This window comes from Xenopus tropicalis, chromosome 1 (assembly GCF_000004195.4).
Source record: "Xenopus tropicalis strain Nigerian chromosome 1, UCB_Xtro_10.0, whole genome shotgun sequence".
NCBI classification, from domain to species: domain Eukaryota; kingdom Metazoa; phylum Chordata; class Amphibia; order Anura; family Pipidae; genus Xenopus; species Xenopus tropicalis.
In genome coordinates, this window is record NC_030677.2 from 125,617,250 (window position 1) to 125,635,865 (window position 18,616).

At 35.5% G+C, this 18,616-nt stretch overlaps 1 protein-coding gene across 45 annotated transcripts in view; it reads left to right on the forward strand.

Annotated features, from left to right (window-relative positions):
- Positions 1-18,616, forward strand: part of ptprd (protein tyrosine phosphatase receptor type D) — a 909,395-nt gene that overhangs the window by 147,736 nt on the left and 743,043 nt on the right. For all 45 annotated transcript variants that reach the window (XM_031895469.1, XM_031895576.1, XM_031895588.1 and 42 more), the window contains exon 3: positions 3,722-3,744. The gene's annotated coding sequence lies outside the window, so the exon portion shown is untranslated. The remainder of the gene's footprint in view (positions 1-3,721; positions 3,745-18,616) is intronic.

Genomic DNA, 18,616 nt, shown 5'->3' on the forward strand with positions numbered 1-18,616 from the left:
AGCTGCCATTTTAGCTTAGTCTCAGAAGCTTCCACGCTGCAGCTCTAGCTGCTGGTAGCTCAGACTACAGCACAGTTGGGAGGGGGAGAGAGAGATGAAAGGAGAGGGAGAAGGGAGGGGGAGAGAGGAGAGAGGAGAGGAGCAAACTGAGCAGACTCATACCATGACCTGAAGGATTTCTCTGGGAACAGGAAGTCTGACACAGAAGAACATTTATATAAAAGGAAGACAAGAAATCATGGGTTTCTTTTGATAGAGGACTTTACTTACATGAACTTTTCTGATAAAGCATACTTAGTTTTTACCTTTTCTTCATCTTTAAGAAGATTTTGCCTGGGTTAAAGAAACAAAATACAACAAATCTCAGATGCTCACATAAGTCTTGCTCTGATTAATATTGTGGCTTTGTTCCGTTTTATATCAACTGCCACAAATAAAGTTGAACATATTCCCAGATATGAAAATGAAATACTAGTCAGAGCAAACATCATGTCTTTGTGTTACTTATGTCTGTATCATAATATTCAGTGGGTGGCAGCAATAAACCATTTGGCATTTAAGAATTATATGTCAAGTATTGCTTAATTTAGAAAATTATACCAGTGTGACATATTGGGTGTTTCAGTTTGATATTGTCTTTATCTTTTGTTCATCGGCAGGGAATATTTCACTCTGCTCCCCATTTAATTTTAATAACACATAATAGATTTAACAATCCAGGCATGGCAGTAAGACTTTTTAGAGTATAATAAATTCTACAGACCTGTTACAAATTAAGAAAAACATTTTTATTTAAGCTATGCCTTAATAAACTCAATGATTTGATTTGGCATACAAATCTTTAAAACACCTTACCATATTTTTAAGAAATCGAAATGTATGTAGGTACAGGTATAAAACCTGTTATTCAGAATGTTCATGACCTGGGATTTTCCAGATAAAGGGTCTTTTCATAATTTGAGTCTACTAAAAAACAATATAAACATTAAATAAACCCAATATGGATTAATTATATCTTAGTAGGGATCATGCACAAAACACATTATTACAGAGAAAAATAAATAATTTTTAAAAATTGTGATTATTTGATTAAAATGGGGTCTATGGGAGATAGCCTTCCCATAGTTCTGAGCTTTCAGATTGCTGGATAAAGGATCCCATACCCATAGTATAATTTTAGCTATATAGCACAAGGCATTTGTTATATAACATTAAAAGTAGAGTACAGAGGTGCTGGCAAGTTCTTGGTATCAGGAGACAATTTAGGACAGAGGTTCCCAAAATTTACAAAATACAGCATTTACATTGTAGTACAAGACAGATATTACAAGAAAAACGCTTCAGTGGATGAAGGGGATGCATTATTTTTATATATTGGAAAGATTATAATTATGTTAACATTTATACATAGATTCTTAATCTGCCAATACATGACACAAAATGCATTTAGTAAAATTTAATTTTTAATGTTATTTTAAAAATGTCACATTACCTACAAATTATATGAAAGCCAATACAATCTAGGCATGAAAGAAAAGATGATACATATGAAAAAAAAAAACTAATGTCCCTGTTAGATGTGCCTTTGTCCATTTGCCAATGGAGTGTGGTGGTTGCAGACTACAGTATTGATGCAGTATAGTATTTTGTCACCAACATAGTCTTCCACTCTTACTGCTTAGTCTGAGGTTCATATACTGGTACATCATTAGTTCCCTTTGATCTATCAGGGGCAAGGGAACCAGGGAATTGGCATTTACAGTTGGCAGGGTATGCTACATTATGCATCTTGTCTTCCATCCAACTACCATTAGCAAACTGGGTTACTTGGGACCACCTTATTATATGTCCAAAGTTAAAGTTAGAATTAATTTTCTATAGACATTTCTATAGACATTTATAATCCTTAATTATTTTGGAGTGGGAGAGATTCTAGGGAGCCAAGGGAGTTATAATTCCCTAAAAAGTGTGGTGTGGTGTGGAGTCTACAGAACAACAAACTTTCTTCTCTATGATCTATAAAATTAAAAACAATTTTTTTTAAACCCAATTTAAAAAAAAATAAATAAATCTTAACAAAATTAGATATTTGCATTACAAATGCAAAGTAAAAGGAAAATTAGAGTTGTATTTTGGCTATTAAATAGTGGTAGAAGAGACAGACATGGAATATTGGTGTATAAAGCATTTACTAGTTAGTTGCTGGTTCACTTTTACTAGTATTTGTATAGATGTAAAATTATTCGAAGCTGTTAATGCAGTGTACCCTCTTATTAACCATGTTCAGATAAGCCTTTAAACAAAAGCTTTTACAATTATGGTTGATGATGAAATCTGTGGCGGCCAGAAACAATAAAAATGCTTTCCTTGCAAAGCTAGTGCTGGTTTACTTTAAAGACTAACCAAAAGTGCTTCATCAGGATTTTATCTTAACATTTTTCAAATACTGAATGTTTGCTATAGTCATAAATCATGCTTACCTTCTTTGGCAATGGTAAAAAGAATGTCTCTCCACTGGGAGCTTCACAAAGCCTAAGCTTGCTTTACATTCAGTTACCGTACATAAATACTTTATGATAAACTCTTAAATTACAATTGAGGTCAGTGCTGACAAACTGAATAAGCAGGGCTGAAAAAGTGTATTATTATTTTTTTCCAAGTATCTGGCCAATTTAATGATTATAGATATAATTTTCCATATCTTTCAACATGGTCAGTGTTTCTTCTTTGGTAGAACAATTTTAGTACTCACGCAAACTTGAAATTACATGGATTCCGTCTCTTAACTTTGGGAAAAAGCATATTTACATATGGAATAGAGATGGAAAATCTATGGGTCATCTGTCTAATAAATCTTGCTCTGTTGCTTTCATAACAATCAATAAAAAGCTGGTTATAGAGTTGTTCTTTGAGGATTTTTGTTGGACTTTAGTGCTTACCTTTTTCATACAAAATAACATAGAAACCCAATCATATCTTCAATGAATGTTCAACATGATTCACTGTAATGACAGCTTTGAAAGTGAGGCATGAACATTTCCTATCTCTGAGAGCAGAATAGCAAAGCTAGTGCTCTAAGAGAGTAACAAAAACAGAAAAGAAGTGTTTTGTTAGAATGGCAATGCATTTGTCATCTTTACATGTCTTAAGCAGTGACTGAAGAGTAAGTGTAATTATTATAAGGATTACAAGTCGCTGTTATAGGGAAATTGATGTAATGACAAACAAATTTTGGGGGATATTGTCTTCACATAACGGATTCTGTTTAATATACTGATTTCAACTTCTTAAAAATTCCTAAGCATCCCTTTCTAAAACTACAATATAGGTTTTATATACATAAGATCTGTTGAAAGTAAAGTTGAATGCCAATAAATTAATTGTAATTATAAAGGAGAAAGTCTGTTTTTAAATGGAGCAATACGGCAAAACAATGTGCCTGGAAGTTGACTTCAGGAATATCTGCATGATAGTAATTTTTTTCGCATTTAAATGATTGTTAGGGAACATGTTTCACAGAAATATAATTATTCTTTAAAACTCTACATCTGTAAATATGGTTATGTGGTAGAATGACTAGAGATTGCAGAAAAATGTTATTGGAACATTTTTTGCCCATTTTAAATGTAATAAGAAAATTAACAATTTTATCATTGAGATAATTTGAATCTATTATTATCTTGTGTCTTACATTTTTTTCTTTTTTTTTGTGTGCATTCAGTGAAAAAAACATTACAACTAAAGGTAAGGTTATGAAAAATATATATTTCACTGCCTTATGTTTAACCTCTGATTTTATGTGCTTTTAAATAATTTAAAGTGGAGCAAATCTACTTGTATTTTAATGAATGTAAAAAAGAACTGTATATAGTAATTCTACTAAAAAGACTGTACTGATTAACTTTCTAGTTTACATATAGGTCATTAAGACAGTGATTGAGCAAGGTGCTTGAGTCTCTCACTTTGTGTTTACTGATCTTTATATGACCACAATCATAACAGATATAAACCAATAAATGTGGCCCTGTGCTGAATGTCATAGTCTAGAAATTGAAACTATGAGCAATTCTCATAGTTTAAATTTCTTAACTAATTCTTAACTAATTCTTAAGAAGAATTCCAGAAAACTTCCATGAATACAATAATTGTTTCACATAGCTATGTGTTATTAACAATAAGCAATACATTACTTCAATACCCACTCATGGACAGATTTAATAAAAATTGAGGACGCCACTTATAACCCTAGCCATTGTGCCCCATAGCACTCCTGGTGACAGCAGCTGTAAATTACCCTTGATGTGTTCTTCTTAAAATTGTTGAAAGCTACATATAATATACTCTAGGACATAAAAGCTGAATGTGATATTTTAAAAGTCATGAAATAGTTTCTACATTAAAATGACAAATTAACAGGATTATAATCCCTATGTTGAGACTAGGAACAGTTTATAAATATTAGAACAACAGCACATTTGTTCAAATTCCTGGCTACTATAGCAGATGAGAGAGAAAATAAAATAATGGTTGGTCTAAAAATGAAGTAATCTCTCTAAATAGTTGCATCAACTTTGGTTATATGTATCAGCCTTTTACAATTTGTTTGAATCGAACTTTGTGTACTGATACTGGTTGGATCCCATAACAATGATGCCATTATAGAATATACAGACTTAAAGTGGACCTGTCACCCAGACATAAAAAGCTGTATAATAAAAGCCCTTTTCAAATTAAACAAGAAACCCAAAATCATGTTTAATTACCACATCCATACCTATTATAAAAGCATTTATAAATCCCAGCTGTCAATCATATATTGCCTGCCCCTCCTCTATGCCTTAGGCATAGAGGTGTGGCAGACAGTTACTTTCACTTTCAATTCAGAACTTCTTAGATGTTGCTGCACCCCTCACATTCCCCCTCCCTCCTCACCATGTAATTTTGTAACCAGTGCATGGGCATGGGCATTAGGTCCCTCCATACTGGCACAGAAACAAGATATTGGCAGAATGCAATGCCTGCTTTGATAACAGTGTCCACAAAATGGCCCCTGCCTGCATGCTGCAATTGTGAATTCCAAGGCTGAAGAAACTAAGATTAAAATAATTTATATAGTGTAAGTAAAGTTTATTTTGTTGAAAACCACAATAGAAAACATTTTGGAATTATTTCTTAAGGTGACAGGTCCGCTTTAAAAGCATTATAGTAATAAAATTAAATAAATTCCATTTATTTAATGATCTAACTCATCCTTTTGCTGCTATCTATATAAAATGTAGGGATCAGTCTTTGCAAATTGAAGTGATCAGTTCCTTCTTTTCTATTTTTGCCCCCTTGATTGGTGTTTTACAGCACACTTAATATTTATAGTCCCTAAAATGTGCATATCTCTCTTTCCACTCATAGATTCTTTGCCTCTTAGTAACTGCCCTACTTTTGACAGGCCACATAAGCTGGTCCTTAATACTTTTATTTTTCTTTTGCAAATCAATAAATGAAGAAAAGTAAGATTTTAATACCATTTTATTTTAAAGAAAAATATATTTATGGTCTATGGTTTTAGCTGGGTTAACTTGTCAACCCAATATATTTAATTATTATATAGACATGGTAATCAATATTATTGTCACTTTTCTGTTGCTTGCACATTTCTTTTATGTTTGTGAAGATTCTCATTCATCCAGGTCATGGTATATCTATATATAAATATTCGGAAAGGATTTTTTACTGTGAGAGCTGTGAAGTTGTGGAATTCCCTCCCCCATTCAGTCATGCTGACTGATACATTATATAGCTTTAAGAAGTGGCTGGATGGCTTCTTAGCAAGTGAGGGAATACAGGGTTATGGGAGAAAGCTCTTAGTACAAGTTGATCCAGGGACTGGGGTTTTTTGCCTTTCTCTGGATCAACTAGAAGTTAGGCAGGTTATATATAATCATTATGGTTGAACATGATGGACGTACGTCTTTTTTCAACCTAACTTACTATGTTACTATGTAACAATATCTGTAGTAATAAGTGAAATCAACTGGGCTTGCTGTGTTTTTTTTTTTCTTTTTCAAAGACTTTCGTCAGTCATCCAACTGGTTTTCTTAATTCATTGTATTGTTAAAGATTACGAGAACCAATAGCATCATTTCTGGTGTGGTCCTGACATGAAATTTTGTGAAGTAGCTAATTTCAAAGCTTGGTACCATTAAATGTCTTGATAATACTATTGCTCAAGTTGAAGGTTTTTAACATAAAAGTAAAGTTCTTATTATTAATGTTGCTGATGATATCTTGCAATAATGATATAGAAATATTATGTTGTGGCACTGGTTTGACAAATATGCTACAACTAAAATGCATAGAAAATCTCACTAGAATACCATGTATAAAGTCACATGCCCAATGCCAATGGCCTTTGTACAGATACTACAACTGTAGGCATTAATAAATATTGTACCTAAACTGAATATGATAACAGTAGTACATAATTATAATTTAAAGCATGAACAAACTAATCCATAGAACACCTTGTAATATTGTAATATATACTTTGTAATAATCCCTCAGTCCCTATAAGCTAGCCACCCATGTAATTAAATTAAATTAAGTAGTAATATTCCAAAACCAAGGGGCAAATTTATTACAGTATGAAATAAGCCCAGCACAGTAAAATTACACTATATCATAAGTACACCTCTAAACATCCCATAGAAATGAATAGAGGGTGGTAGATTTTGGTGATTTGCCGAAATCGCCTGCGCAGCGTGTGCCATCCCACTGGCGACTTACATTTTCGCCGGTGGGATGGTAGTTCGGGGAGATTAGTCGCCCGTGACAAGGGAGATTTTTCGCAGGCGACTAATCTCCCCATGTGCCAGAGCCCTTAGATAATTTTGCCCCCAGGTTATGGCATAATAAAGTTTTTTTGTAAACTACTTTATATTTGCAGTAGGGTACATTATCCCTTATATATACTCATCTTTAGCTGCTGTTCAGTTAGATAATGTATTTTATGGTTCCATTGTTCACTAATTTTCAAATGTAAGTACCTCATCCACAATATCATAATTCAATCTATGTTATCTTGAGTTCAATAAAAAATAAACAATTTCCCTATATTTTTTTATCAAAATTGTATTAAAAAAAACTATAAATGTTTTAAAGAAATACTGAATGTGTCAGTAAAAACTGTATTTACAAGATAATAATAGGAGTGGCAGTAGTCAATGTGAGCTTTACGATGGTGAAATGCATCTCAATAAAAAAATCATAAAAATAAGCATTAAAATTGAATTTTCTCTAGTGCTTCTCTGTCTTCTGTATCCAACCCTCACAATATGGTGCTACTATGAGACTTTTTTCTTTATTGGTGCATTGAAGCCAGTATTTTAACAGCAGTTTAGAGCAGTTTATCACTTATCAAGACAAAAGTAGAATCAATTGTTAGATGTACTGTATCATACATAAAAAAATACATAAAGAGAATGTTAAATATGGTTCAGCCCATTTTTCTTTTAAACTATTGTTAATTGCCCTACAAACTACACTTTAATTCATCATTGTCTTCTACAGCCATAATTAAAGATGTATTTTCAAATTTCATGATCAAATGGAGAATAAATAGATGTAAAAGAGGCTTAAGGTGTCTCTGGAAACAGAATTATATATTCTTCTCAGAGCTTTACAGCACATATTGCAAGTGGGATGTGAAGCGCATATGCGTCATGACTATGTGATCCAAAAAATACAATTTCAATATTTAGATGTGTAACATAATTTTATTCACTATGAATGCCATTCTGAGTGAAATAGCCAAGATTTTTATTGTTTATTAGTAGATATAAAACCATACACAGTAACAAGAGGTCCTCTGCACTTACCCATTACCAATATATATAGGACATTAAGACATTCTGTGCATTAAGCTACCAAGAAATGCCCTCCCATTTAAGCAAAATAGGGATTGGCTAGTCCTACACTCACTATCATATGATTCATTAAGGGTTCTACTGTTTCAATATACATTTAACAAAGAGATAAAGTTTAACCTGCAACTTATGACTTATTACTGCATTACTTTATGCAGGTATAAAAATGTGTCTAAAATTAAAAAATAAATGCGGGCAAATGTTTCAAAATAACATAATTAACTGTTTATTTTTTAAGAATGAAAGCATAATTTTAATAAGAATATTTGCTTTAAGAAATACTTAAAAAATTAATATATGTAAAAATTTGTACTATCCCATCAAATATTTTTTCACTTGCAAAAGAGAATATGTATATATTAAACTCTATTTATAGTAGCTCCCAAGGGAAAAACTTGACATTCACAATATTTCCTTAAAGCTTAAACTACCTCAAGGAGAGCTGCTCATTTGCCCACCCTTATGCATAAGAATCAGTAAATGACATCCACTGAAACATTACTTGTCCCATTCCCCTCAGTATATTCAGAGAAATGCTATCTATGTTTCATTATTTTATTTGGAAGAAAGAGAGACATAGCATAAATAAGGTTCTAGTTACACCAATCAAACTGGACACTTTGTAGTTATTTTTATGCAGCTCACCTCAACCAGCTCCTTACATGGTTCCATTTGAAGCAGCGTAGGTGGTTTTTCACGGTGCGGGCAGTGAGGATGTGGAATACCCTTCCTAGAGATGTGGTAATGGCAGATTCTGTTAATGCCTTTAAGAGGGGCCTGAATGAGTTCTTGAACAATCAGAATATCCAAGGCTATTGTGATACTAATATCTACAGTTAGTATTACTGGTTGTATATATAGTTTATGTATGTGAGTGTATAGATTGGAGGGTGTGGGTTGTGTGTGCTGGGTTTACTTGGATGGGTTGAACTTGATGGACTCTGGTCTTTTTTCAACCCTATGTAACTATGTAACTGGCCCAACACTTCTTCCTATGCAAAAATAGAAACTGCATAGTTTCCACTAAAGAACCATTATGCTTGGAACTGGGCTCACTGCAACAACACAAACCAGATATTCTTATGCTAATGGACACAGACCAAAATCTAGTAACAAACCAGTTCCCAATATATATTGCAGTGCTCAGTTTCCACTAGCCCTGACAGTTAACTATGCTTATCACTCAGAGTCCATATCCTGCTTTACAATGCAAGGCATGCTAAGCCACACCTTAGATATATTGTTATTAAGAAGACCTGAATGCCAGATCTCCTAACTTGCAATTTCAAATGGTTCAAGTATTTTTAGCTAAAACTGATTTACATCCCATCCTACAAGGTGCCAAGGCACCCCACCTACACTGTTTGAATATTTAGCTCATGGAGACCTACCCCAAAAGGGCTTAATCATTTCAATATATAAGATTCTAATAGATCCCTTCATAGTACACCCAGATTATAAGCATAATTACAGTATATGTGTGCATTGCAAGAATTCTTTGGTGATGAAATGGACAACGATTGGGGCTCAATCTGGGACAATGTAACAAATTGCATTTCCTGCACCAGACAAAGGAAGTATATTTATAAGATTGTATTTTGTTTTGGCACTACAACCTAGTTAAGCCGCATAATATGTTCCCTGGAACATCTCAGTTTTGCTGAAGAGGTTGAGGAGCACCTTAAGACCTGGTCCACTTACTATGGCTATGTCCTCTCATACAACCATTTTGGGATGAAATAATATCTGTAATAAATTGAATCACATTCCACACCATAGATAAAGATGTAGATTCCCTTTTAATAGGCAACCTCTTTTCACAGTTTTCTTACAGCTAACTCAGAAGCTAGTGAACCAGCTACTTATGCCTGCTAGAAATTCCATCACCTCTAAATGTAAATGTAAAGCACAAACAATAATTTCCCTGTCAGAGGTAAACAATTTGAATATGGCCTGGCAACATGGACCAGACCACAGCTCTTAATGGTCAGCCTATATTGTTCTCTTTTTTTTTTTTCTTTTGTATTTACCTGACCCCCTTTTTTAACCCACCTGAAAACCTCCTAATGTAGGTACAGTATAAACAAGTTGGTATTACTGTATACCTTTATAGGTCAATGTTACTGCATGTTAAACCACAGCCTTAAATTACAACAGAAAAACATGTGGGCTTTTATGCAAATACAATAACAATAGAAATATTTACCACAAGAATAATTGTGCATTTTGTTTCACTTGGTATGCCACAGTCAAATTGAAAGGCAAGTAATTCTAACCCTACATATATCAAAATTGGGTTTCCTTTTGGTGCCTTATAGTCTCTCCTCTTCTGGAATAATTTTCCATTTGTGGAAAAGTCTTGGTAGGTTCTGCTTAAATTAATCCAAAAGAACATTAGAAAATTTGGGCTTTAATGTTGAGCAGTAAAGCCTAGCTTAGAGTAAGTGCTGCAAGTCATCCCACATGTTTTCAGCTAAGTTGGGGTTCTTTGCAGGTCAGTCAAATTCTTCCACTTTACTTTTTGCATAGTCGTATTATTAGGCAAAAATAGGTAAGGGCCTTCCCCACATATTTCAATGTGTAGCGTGTTGCTGGCATGAACCAAACCCAAAACACATACACCAGACTGCCAGATGGTGTAACATATTTCATAACTTTATAGGTCAAGTTTTCATTGCTCCAGACTTTAATGGCAGCAACCTCTTGGTGTGCTTGGGTGCTGCTGCTGCTAGTCAATAAAAACCTATATTCCTTAAATAGGAATCTTTCAGGCACAGTTTGGAACTTGGCAGAGAGTGTTTAGACTGAGGACATGGAATTTTATACAGGAGGTGAATGGGTAAATTTGGTCTAGTAGCATGTATTGTACTTACTAACTGTTAAGCACAAGCAGCTAGCTGAGGCACAAACACTGGATCTTGTTAACCAGTTTATAATGCTAAATTATCAACAGTCTCATTGCTGCAATTGACTGTACCACACACCCTTCTGAATGACAAAGTACTGGATGGATCCAAGAAACACACAGCTGTTCTGTATGTGCAAACCCATTTTACCTGTTATTAGATTTAGTGCATTTATCAAAGAACGCATACCTGCCAAAAAATCAATTAACCAAGATTGCATTATCTTCCCACTTATTTAAATATCAAATATCATTTAATGGTATACTGCTGCTAGGATCTGCTTAGCTATGTGTGCTCTACTTTTGACATATTACTGCATTCTCTAATAAACTGGGGGAGTAAGACTGATAATGTTTCTTTATTTGTGCTGACTGTCTATACTGTGCAATTACTCTTTCTTTGTTATAGTTTTGTCTTTACAGTCACTGTAATTGTATTTAGGGCTGAATATAATGTTAGAGCAACTGGAGTCTGTTTCTGGGAAGCATTTTTCTGTTTTCAGAAGGACTCCAAAATAACCCTTTGAATAGCAACTTTGTTTATAGAAAATTGGACCTCACCACAGAATATGTCTCCTGGATGCAATAGAATTCTTTTTACCAGGCTATTATGTTTTGTGTCATTTCCAAGTTTTACAGGACAGGTATTGGAATCCTGATGTTTTGTATTCACATGCACAGTGCACTGATGTTTCATTCTCAAATAGCTTAGAAAAAAAGCTCAGTGCCTTCAGCCTACAGATTGTCTATGGTTTTACAGAATTCAGATGCAGAAACAAACTTCAAAACTTTTCTACCTTTCTACCCAAGATTTCTTGCCTGGTCTTACCCATAAAAGATGCTTAAAAGAATCGAATCCCAATGTCCTCTGAATATTTGCAGGCTGTTTGCAAAAAAGGGGTATCCTAAATTATATGAAGTAAGATTGCATTCATAACTATCGGATTCAGAAATTATTACATGTTTGGAAAGAAGCAGACTAACATAATAGACTGAAACTTTTGATAAGTTTGCCCATTGCTACTTTTCTAACTGATCAATGCTGTGCTTTGCATGGACACTGAGCAATATATGTCATGAAGTAATTCACACTGGGTCTATGAAAAGCCCAGAAGTGTATTCAAAAATTGTGGCCTCAGCGTGCAATTCATATTGAGCTGCTTGTTAGGCCAAATCAAAGGGTCGAAAGTGCTATAACCATTTTCATATCTGAGTTAATATTGAAAGAATGAGAACAATGATCAGTCTCACAGTTCTTTTGGTCAGTAACATGTATAAGTGCAAAGCAGCAGATAATGCTGATGGTAGATTTCAAAGCTATTGTATTGCTAGAGTGAGAGCAATAAATCAAATTCTGTCATTTGGATCACGGGATAATTGGGCTCTATAGGGAAAGAAAGGACATCCAGTCAGTGTGCTGCAAACTTCATTTTTCATGGGGAATTAAACTTTAATTAAAGATAACTTTCTTGTGGGAAGAAATGAAAATTTTAGCTCCTTTAAACCAAATTTTGCAATATATTTCTCTTGCCTGGTGCAACGTCAAACCTACAGCCCCCCTTTGAACTTCCCCTTTCTTGGTTGTTCTACCCCTTCCCTTCAGTACCCCTAATAACATGACTCTCAGGCATATCTAAGGAAGGAAGGCCACAGCTTTTATTACAAGTAAGGTATTGTTAATAAGAAAAAACTGGATATATTTTTTTACATTATGGATTTTCACATTAAGAAAAACCACCCAGGAATGCTTGCCACAATAACACCATACCAGATGTACCTGCAGTGCCAGCCACCTTCAGCAGCCACCTCAGATGGGCACATGTTAGCAGGCACCTTAACTCCACCAAACTCCTGGGATCCACCCCCGGAGAGTTCCCATAACAGTCACCACTGGTGTGCAGCCATCTTATCACCGGGCCCTGTGCCCTCCTTCGCAAGCATTCCTCCGCCCAGCTGTGACAGGAATAGGAAAATATAGTACCTATGATGAAAACCACCACCACAAACCAATGCAAAATTGGGGAGAGTGGGTGGGATGCTGCTGGCGGGACCATTCTGTAGAGAAGAGGCAGGGCCCTCTCTTTCCAGTGATGTCATGCTGTTTTTCCTTGCACTGCATTATAGGCTTGGAAGAAAAGGGGAGTTTTAAGTGACCATTTAATAGCCTGAAGATTCTAAGGGGGAGTTCACAAAAGTGGAGATAGCCTTTTTTTGGAGTAAAAGTGGTGGACACTTTCTCCAGATTCACAAACAGAAATCCGCCTAAATTCCAACTCAACCACCACTTTTCCATTTTTGGTGAAAGAAAGACAGTTTACAGACACTTTTGTGAATTTGTCATTTAAACAACGTTTTGACAGTATTTTTTTCCTACATTTTCCCTGCTATTTTCAAAATGGAGGAAACTCTGTTAGACCAATTCTAAGCTCTTCTGTTTTGTTTTGTTTCACCCAGTCTCCATTTCACCCCTATGGTAGGGGAGCCATTGTGGGATCATTAACATAATAATGAGGATTAGCAGACTATTGTTTCTGTCTAACCCTAGAACATTAGGTGCAAAAAGCTTCATTAACATTTTATAAACAAGTAAAACACTGATAAAAAAAAGTTCAATTTATATCTTATATATAATTTTTTTTTACCTCATTATGCCAAGGCTCATTTAGATGTGGGACTGGGTTTGATGGCACTGACCGATTTGCTAAAGGCAAATTCATAAAAAAAATTACAAAATCTGAAAACTGTTTAAAAGACAAATTCACAAAAGTGGAGATAGATGTTTGTGAATTAGGTGAAAAATCCTACAAATCTATCTCCACTTTTATTTTGTCTCAATATCAGCACTTTTGTGAATTCCCCCCTATGAGTGTCTAATGGGATAGGACAGAGCCTTCCAGAGGATGGGTTCAGCATGTGAGAAGTTATGGATGCGAAAGTGAGAGGTCATAAGAGTAATAAGTGAGTTGGAGAGAAGGAGGTCATGTGTAGACCAAAGGTTACATCTTCGGGTGTACTTTTTGATTAGGGTAGTTATATATAGTGGTGCAACACTAGTGAATGCTTTGTAGGTAAGTACAAGAACCTAAAATTGAATCCTGTATATGACAGTTAGCCAGTGCAGGAACTGGCAGAAAGGGGCTGCACTTATGGTATGGAAGGAAAGGTGTATGAGTTTGGTGCCACTGTTCATGATGAAATGGAGGGGGGGTCAGTTTATACAGGGGAAGTCCACAGAGCAGTGAGTTAAGTAGGTGGTAAGATGAAATTTATACAGGAGAAGGGAGACAGTCTCTGATAGTGTGGGAAAGGATTTAAGAGAATTAGCAGCTGAGGGAATGTATGTTAGTGCTCAGCTTTATTTCCTTGCAGATTTTTTGCATTTTGTCTTGGAAATAACTAGCAAAGTCCTCTGAAGTGAGGGAGGAGGCAGCATGTTGGGTGGGTGGGTGGATGTAGCAAGGAGTTGAAAGTGTTGAAAAGTTGTTTGGGATTGTGAGACTGTGTGGATATGAGAGTGGAGAAGTAGGAGTGTTTTGCAGTGTTTAAACATTATATGCTATGTTCAATCTAAATGATGACTAAATTATGATATATGTACTACTCTAATGGTTGTATAACCCATGAGTATAAGACTCCGCCTTTCATAATTTCTACATTTAAATATAGTCTACATCTGCAGTAAAATACATCAGAGTTTTAGGGATATAGGCAATAAGGTAGAACCATGGGCTTGTCCATGATAAAGTTTTTCACTTTCATTATTAAAAGAATCGGTGCTATACTGTATTTCCAGCTGTGTTATATGCACATCTGGCCAAAAAGGGCTTGCCTACTTTTCATTTAAAAAAATCTTTGGAGGAAACTCAGGTACAACATTATTCAAATACGTGGCCTGTGATCTGATTGGAATAGAGGATAGATATGCCCAGTGTATGCCCAGTGTATTGTCACCTTTTTTTTTATTGCTGCCAGACTCTGGACACAAGAGCATTAAGGGGTGAGCTTTTGGTCTTTTAGTTCTGTCTGATGTCTAAGTAAATGGCCCTCTTTATTATTCTCATAAACTGATGTAAAACAACATAGAACAACAGCTACTAACACTGGTTAACTCACCAAGGTTTCTTTTTTTTTTTTATTGCGATCAGCATGTAGTCACATTGCTAACACTGAAAATGTTGTCTATGCATTTCAAAGGTGACTCTTTGCTCATCTTGGGGAATAAAGCAGACCTCTGTCACCATATGTAGCTACAGTTAACTTTGATAGTTTCTTTCGAAAGCATATGCCCTCAAACGCATCTGTTTTGATCAGCATGATTTTATAAAAACAGGAAAAAATTACCTTCTGTTTGTTGCATGGTTTGTGCCTTGTAAAAGAGAAAATTACTTGTCAATGTGAATTTCAGGTGCGCAGCAGATGCCTCTCTGTCCTCTAGATTAAAGGGGTATGGGAGAATGTTTTAAAATAATTAAGTCTCTGCTGAAGGGTAGAAATATTATTGTGCTTTTGTAGTCTTTGTAATAAAAATGTTATCTTTCCGAATTACAAAAACAAAGTTCCCCAATTCCTATCAGAATATGGGCAGCCGCATTGTTGCTAAAGCTAACGTTCAGCTATAAAATGTAGCAGTGGACAAATATTTAAAAGCATTTGTGGATACAGGTTTTTACTGGAATACTTATTAAAGGATGCTTTGTTAATAGTAATGGGTTAAGTATTTTCGCCAGGCATAGATTTGCCGCGAATTTCACCATGTCGCCATTGGGGGATTTTTTCGCAAAAATGGGTGCCAGAATTCGCTGTGCAAAACGGAACAGATTTGCTCATCACTATTTGTTAACTCTCTTTGCAATACACAAAAAAGTTAAGTTTCATATATTTATTATTCAGGTGAACAGTACATTTGTCATAAAATAAAGGCACCAAAACACACTCTCGCCATGTTAGAACCTCATTGTATTTTATACACAGCACTAGTGATGAGCGAACCTGTTCCTTTTTGCTTCGGCGAAAAATTTGTGAAATGGCAAAAAAAATTGTGAAATGCCACTACCGCCTAACTTGATGTGCGAAAGTGTTTTGCCGAGTCCACAACTTTTTTACCACAACCACAAATTTTTCCTGACTCTGTTTCGCAAAAAAATTCACAAATGAAAAATACAGAATTTTGCAGCAAATGCATGCACTCATCACTACACAGGACTGGAGGCATTTGATTTTTAGCTGCAACAGTTTGAGATTTATCAAAATGTGAGTTTAAAATTTAATACATAAATACTCACCCACATTCTCTTCATTCCTATGGGATTTTTAGAAACAAATTTATTAATGGGTGAACATTGGAGTTCACCATTTGATAAATACACTTCTAAAAATCCCATAGGAATGAATACAAAGTAAGTGAGATTTTATGCATTAAGCTCGAAACTTACATTTTGATAAATCTGCCCCAAGGTTTCGTTTTTTTTTTTCAACGATCCTATTCATTTTGGGTTTTACTGCTCTGCAGCAATTTCGAGACGACACAGTTAAATCTCTTTGCCCTTTAAAGGTTTTAGTTATTATTAGTGAATATGAATCTGTGAGCCATATTTGTTATCAGATATTTTACAAATACAGTTATATAGTTACATAGTTACATAGTTACATAGGGTTGAAAAAAGACCAGTGTCCATCAAGTTCAACCCATCCAAGTAAACCCAGCACACCCAACCCACACCTACCAATCTATACACTCACATACATAAACTATAAATACAACCACTAGTACTAACTGTAGATATTAGTATCACAGTAGCCTTGGATATTCTGATTGATCAAGAACTCATCCAGGCCCCTCTTAAAGGCATTAACAGAATCTGCCATTACCACATCACTAGGAAGGGCATTCCATAACCTCACTGCCCTCACCGTGAAAAACCACCTACGCTGCTTCAAATGGAAGCTCCTTTCCTCTAATCTAAAGGGGTGACCTCTGGTGCGTTGATTGTTTTTATGGGAAAAAAGAACATCCCCCAACTGCCTATAATCCCCTCTAATGTACTTGTACAGAGTAATCATGTCCCCTCGCAAGCGCCTCTTTTCCAGAGAAAACAACCCCAACCTCGACAGTCTCACCTCATAGCTTAAATCTTCCATCCCCTTAACCAGTTTAGTTGCACGTCTCTGCACTTTCTCCAGCTCATTAATATCCTTCTTAAGGACTGGAGCCCAAAACTGCACCGCATACTCAAGGTGAGGCCTTACCAGGGACCTATAAAGGGGCAAAATTATGTTCTCATCCCTTGAGTCAATGCCCTTTTTTATACAAGACAGCACTTTATTTGCTTTAGTAGCCACAGAATGACACTGCCTGGCATTAGACAACTTGTTATCAACAAAAACCCCTAGATCCTTCTCCATTAAGGAAACCCCCAACACACTACCATTCAGTAGATAGTTTGCGTTTATATTATTTCTACCAAAGTGCATAACTTTGCACTTATCAACATTGAACCTCATTTTCCAGTTTGCTGCCCAGTTATCTAATTTTGTCAAATCGCTCTGCAAAGCAGCAGCATCCTGCATGGAACTTATAGTTTTGCACAATTTAGTGTCATCAGCAAAAATCGAAACAGTACTGTCTATGCCCCCCTCCAGGTCATTAATAAACAAGTTAAAAAGCAAAGGCCCAAGGACTGACCCCTGCGGTACTCCACTAACCACACTGGTCCAATTAGAAAATGTTCCATTTACAACCACTCTTTGTACTCTATCCTTCAGCCAGTTCTCTATCCAATTACAAATATTATGTTCTAGGCCAATATTCCTTAATTTGATCATTAACCTTCTGTGAGGTACTGTATCAAACTCTTTAGCAAAGTCCAAGTAGATGACATCAACTGCCATTCCAGCATCAAGGTTCCTGCTCACCTCCTCATGAAAGGCGACTAAATTAGTCTGGCAAGATCTGTTACGCATAAAACCATGCTGGCACAAACTAATAGTATTGTGAACTGCAATGTATTCAAGTACCCTATCCCTTATTACCCCTTCCAAAAGTTTTCCTACTACTGATGTCAGACTAACAGGCCTATAGTTTTCAGGCTGAGAACGGGATCCCTTTTTAAATAACGGCACCACATTAGCAATCCGCCAGTCTCTTGGCACCATGCCAGACCTCAATGAATCCTGAAAAATTATGTGAAGAGGTTTGGCAATCACAGCGCTCAGCTCATATAATACCCTGGGATTAATCCCATCCGGCCCTGGACCTTTGTTTACCTTTACATGTTCAAGTCTCTTTTGAATTTCCTCCCGAGTGACCCATGCGCCAGTAGCTAAATTACTAGAACTGGGCATATTACAAGGGAAGCCTTCATTATCTTTAACCTGCCTGGCAGCATTTTATTTACTGAAGTAGCTTGATAAACATGAGGTTACTTACAGGTGATAGAAAGAATATCTGACACCTTCAAGGTGTGAGTGCATTATATCACAGCTTTATTGTAAAAGTGTTGTAAACCAGACACCATACTAAGCTGAAATAGCAGTTGTCAGCACTTAGCAATATAGCTTACAATACTGGAAGTTGTTCTCTCCATGTCACAGATGTGTCATTTGTGGCAGAAAAAGGAGAGTTACCCTTTTAGTAGTAATATTGGTTTGTAATAACCCTTCTGTGTAATAAATGACTGAGGAGTCATTTTAGGTGCTATGTATGAGGTACGCTCTGTACCACACTAATATTTGAAATCATTATGCTATAGAATAAACTTTAACAAAGTAAGAATTGTCTTAAGGTGGCCACACA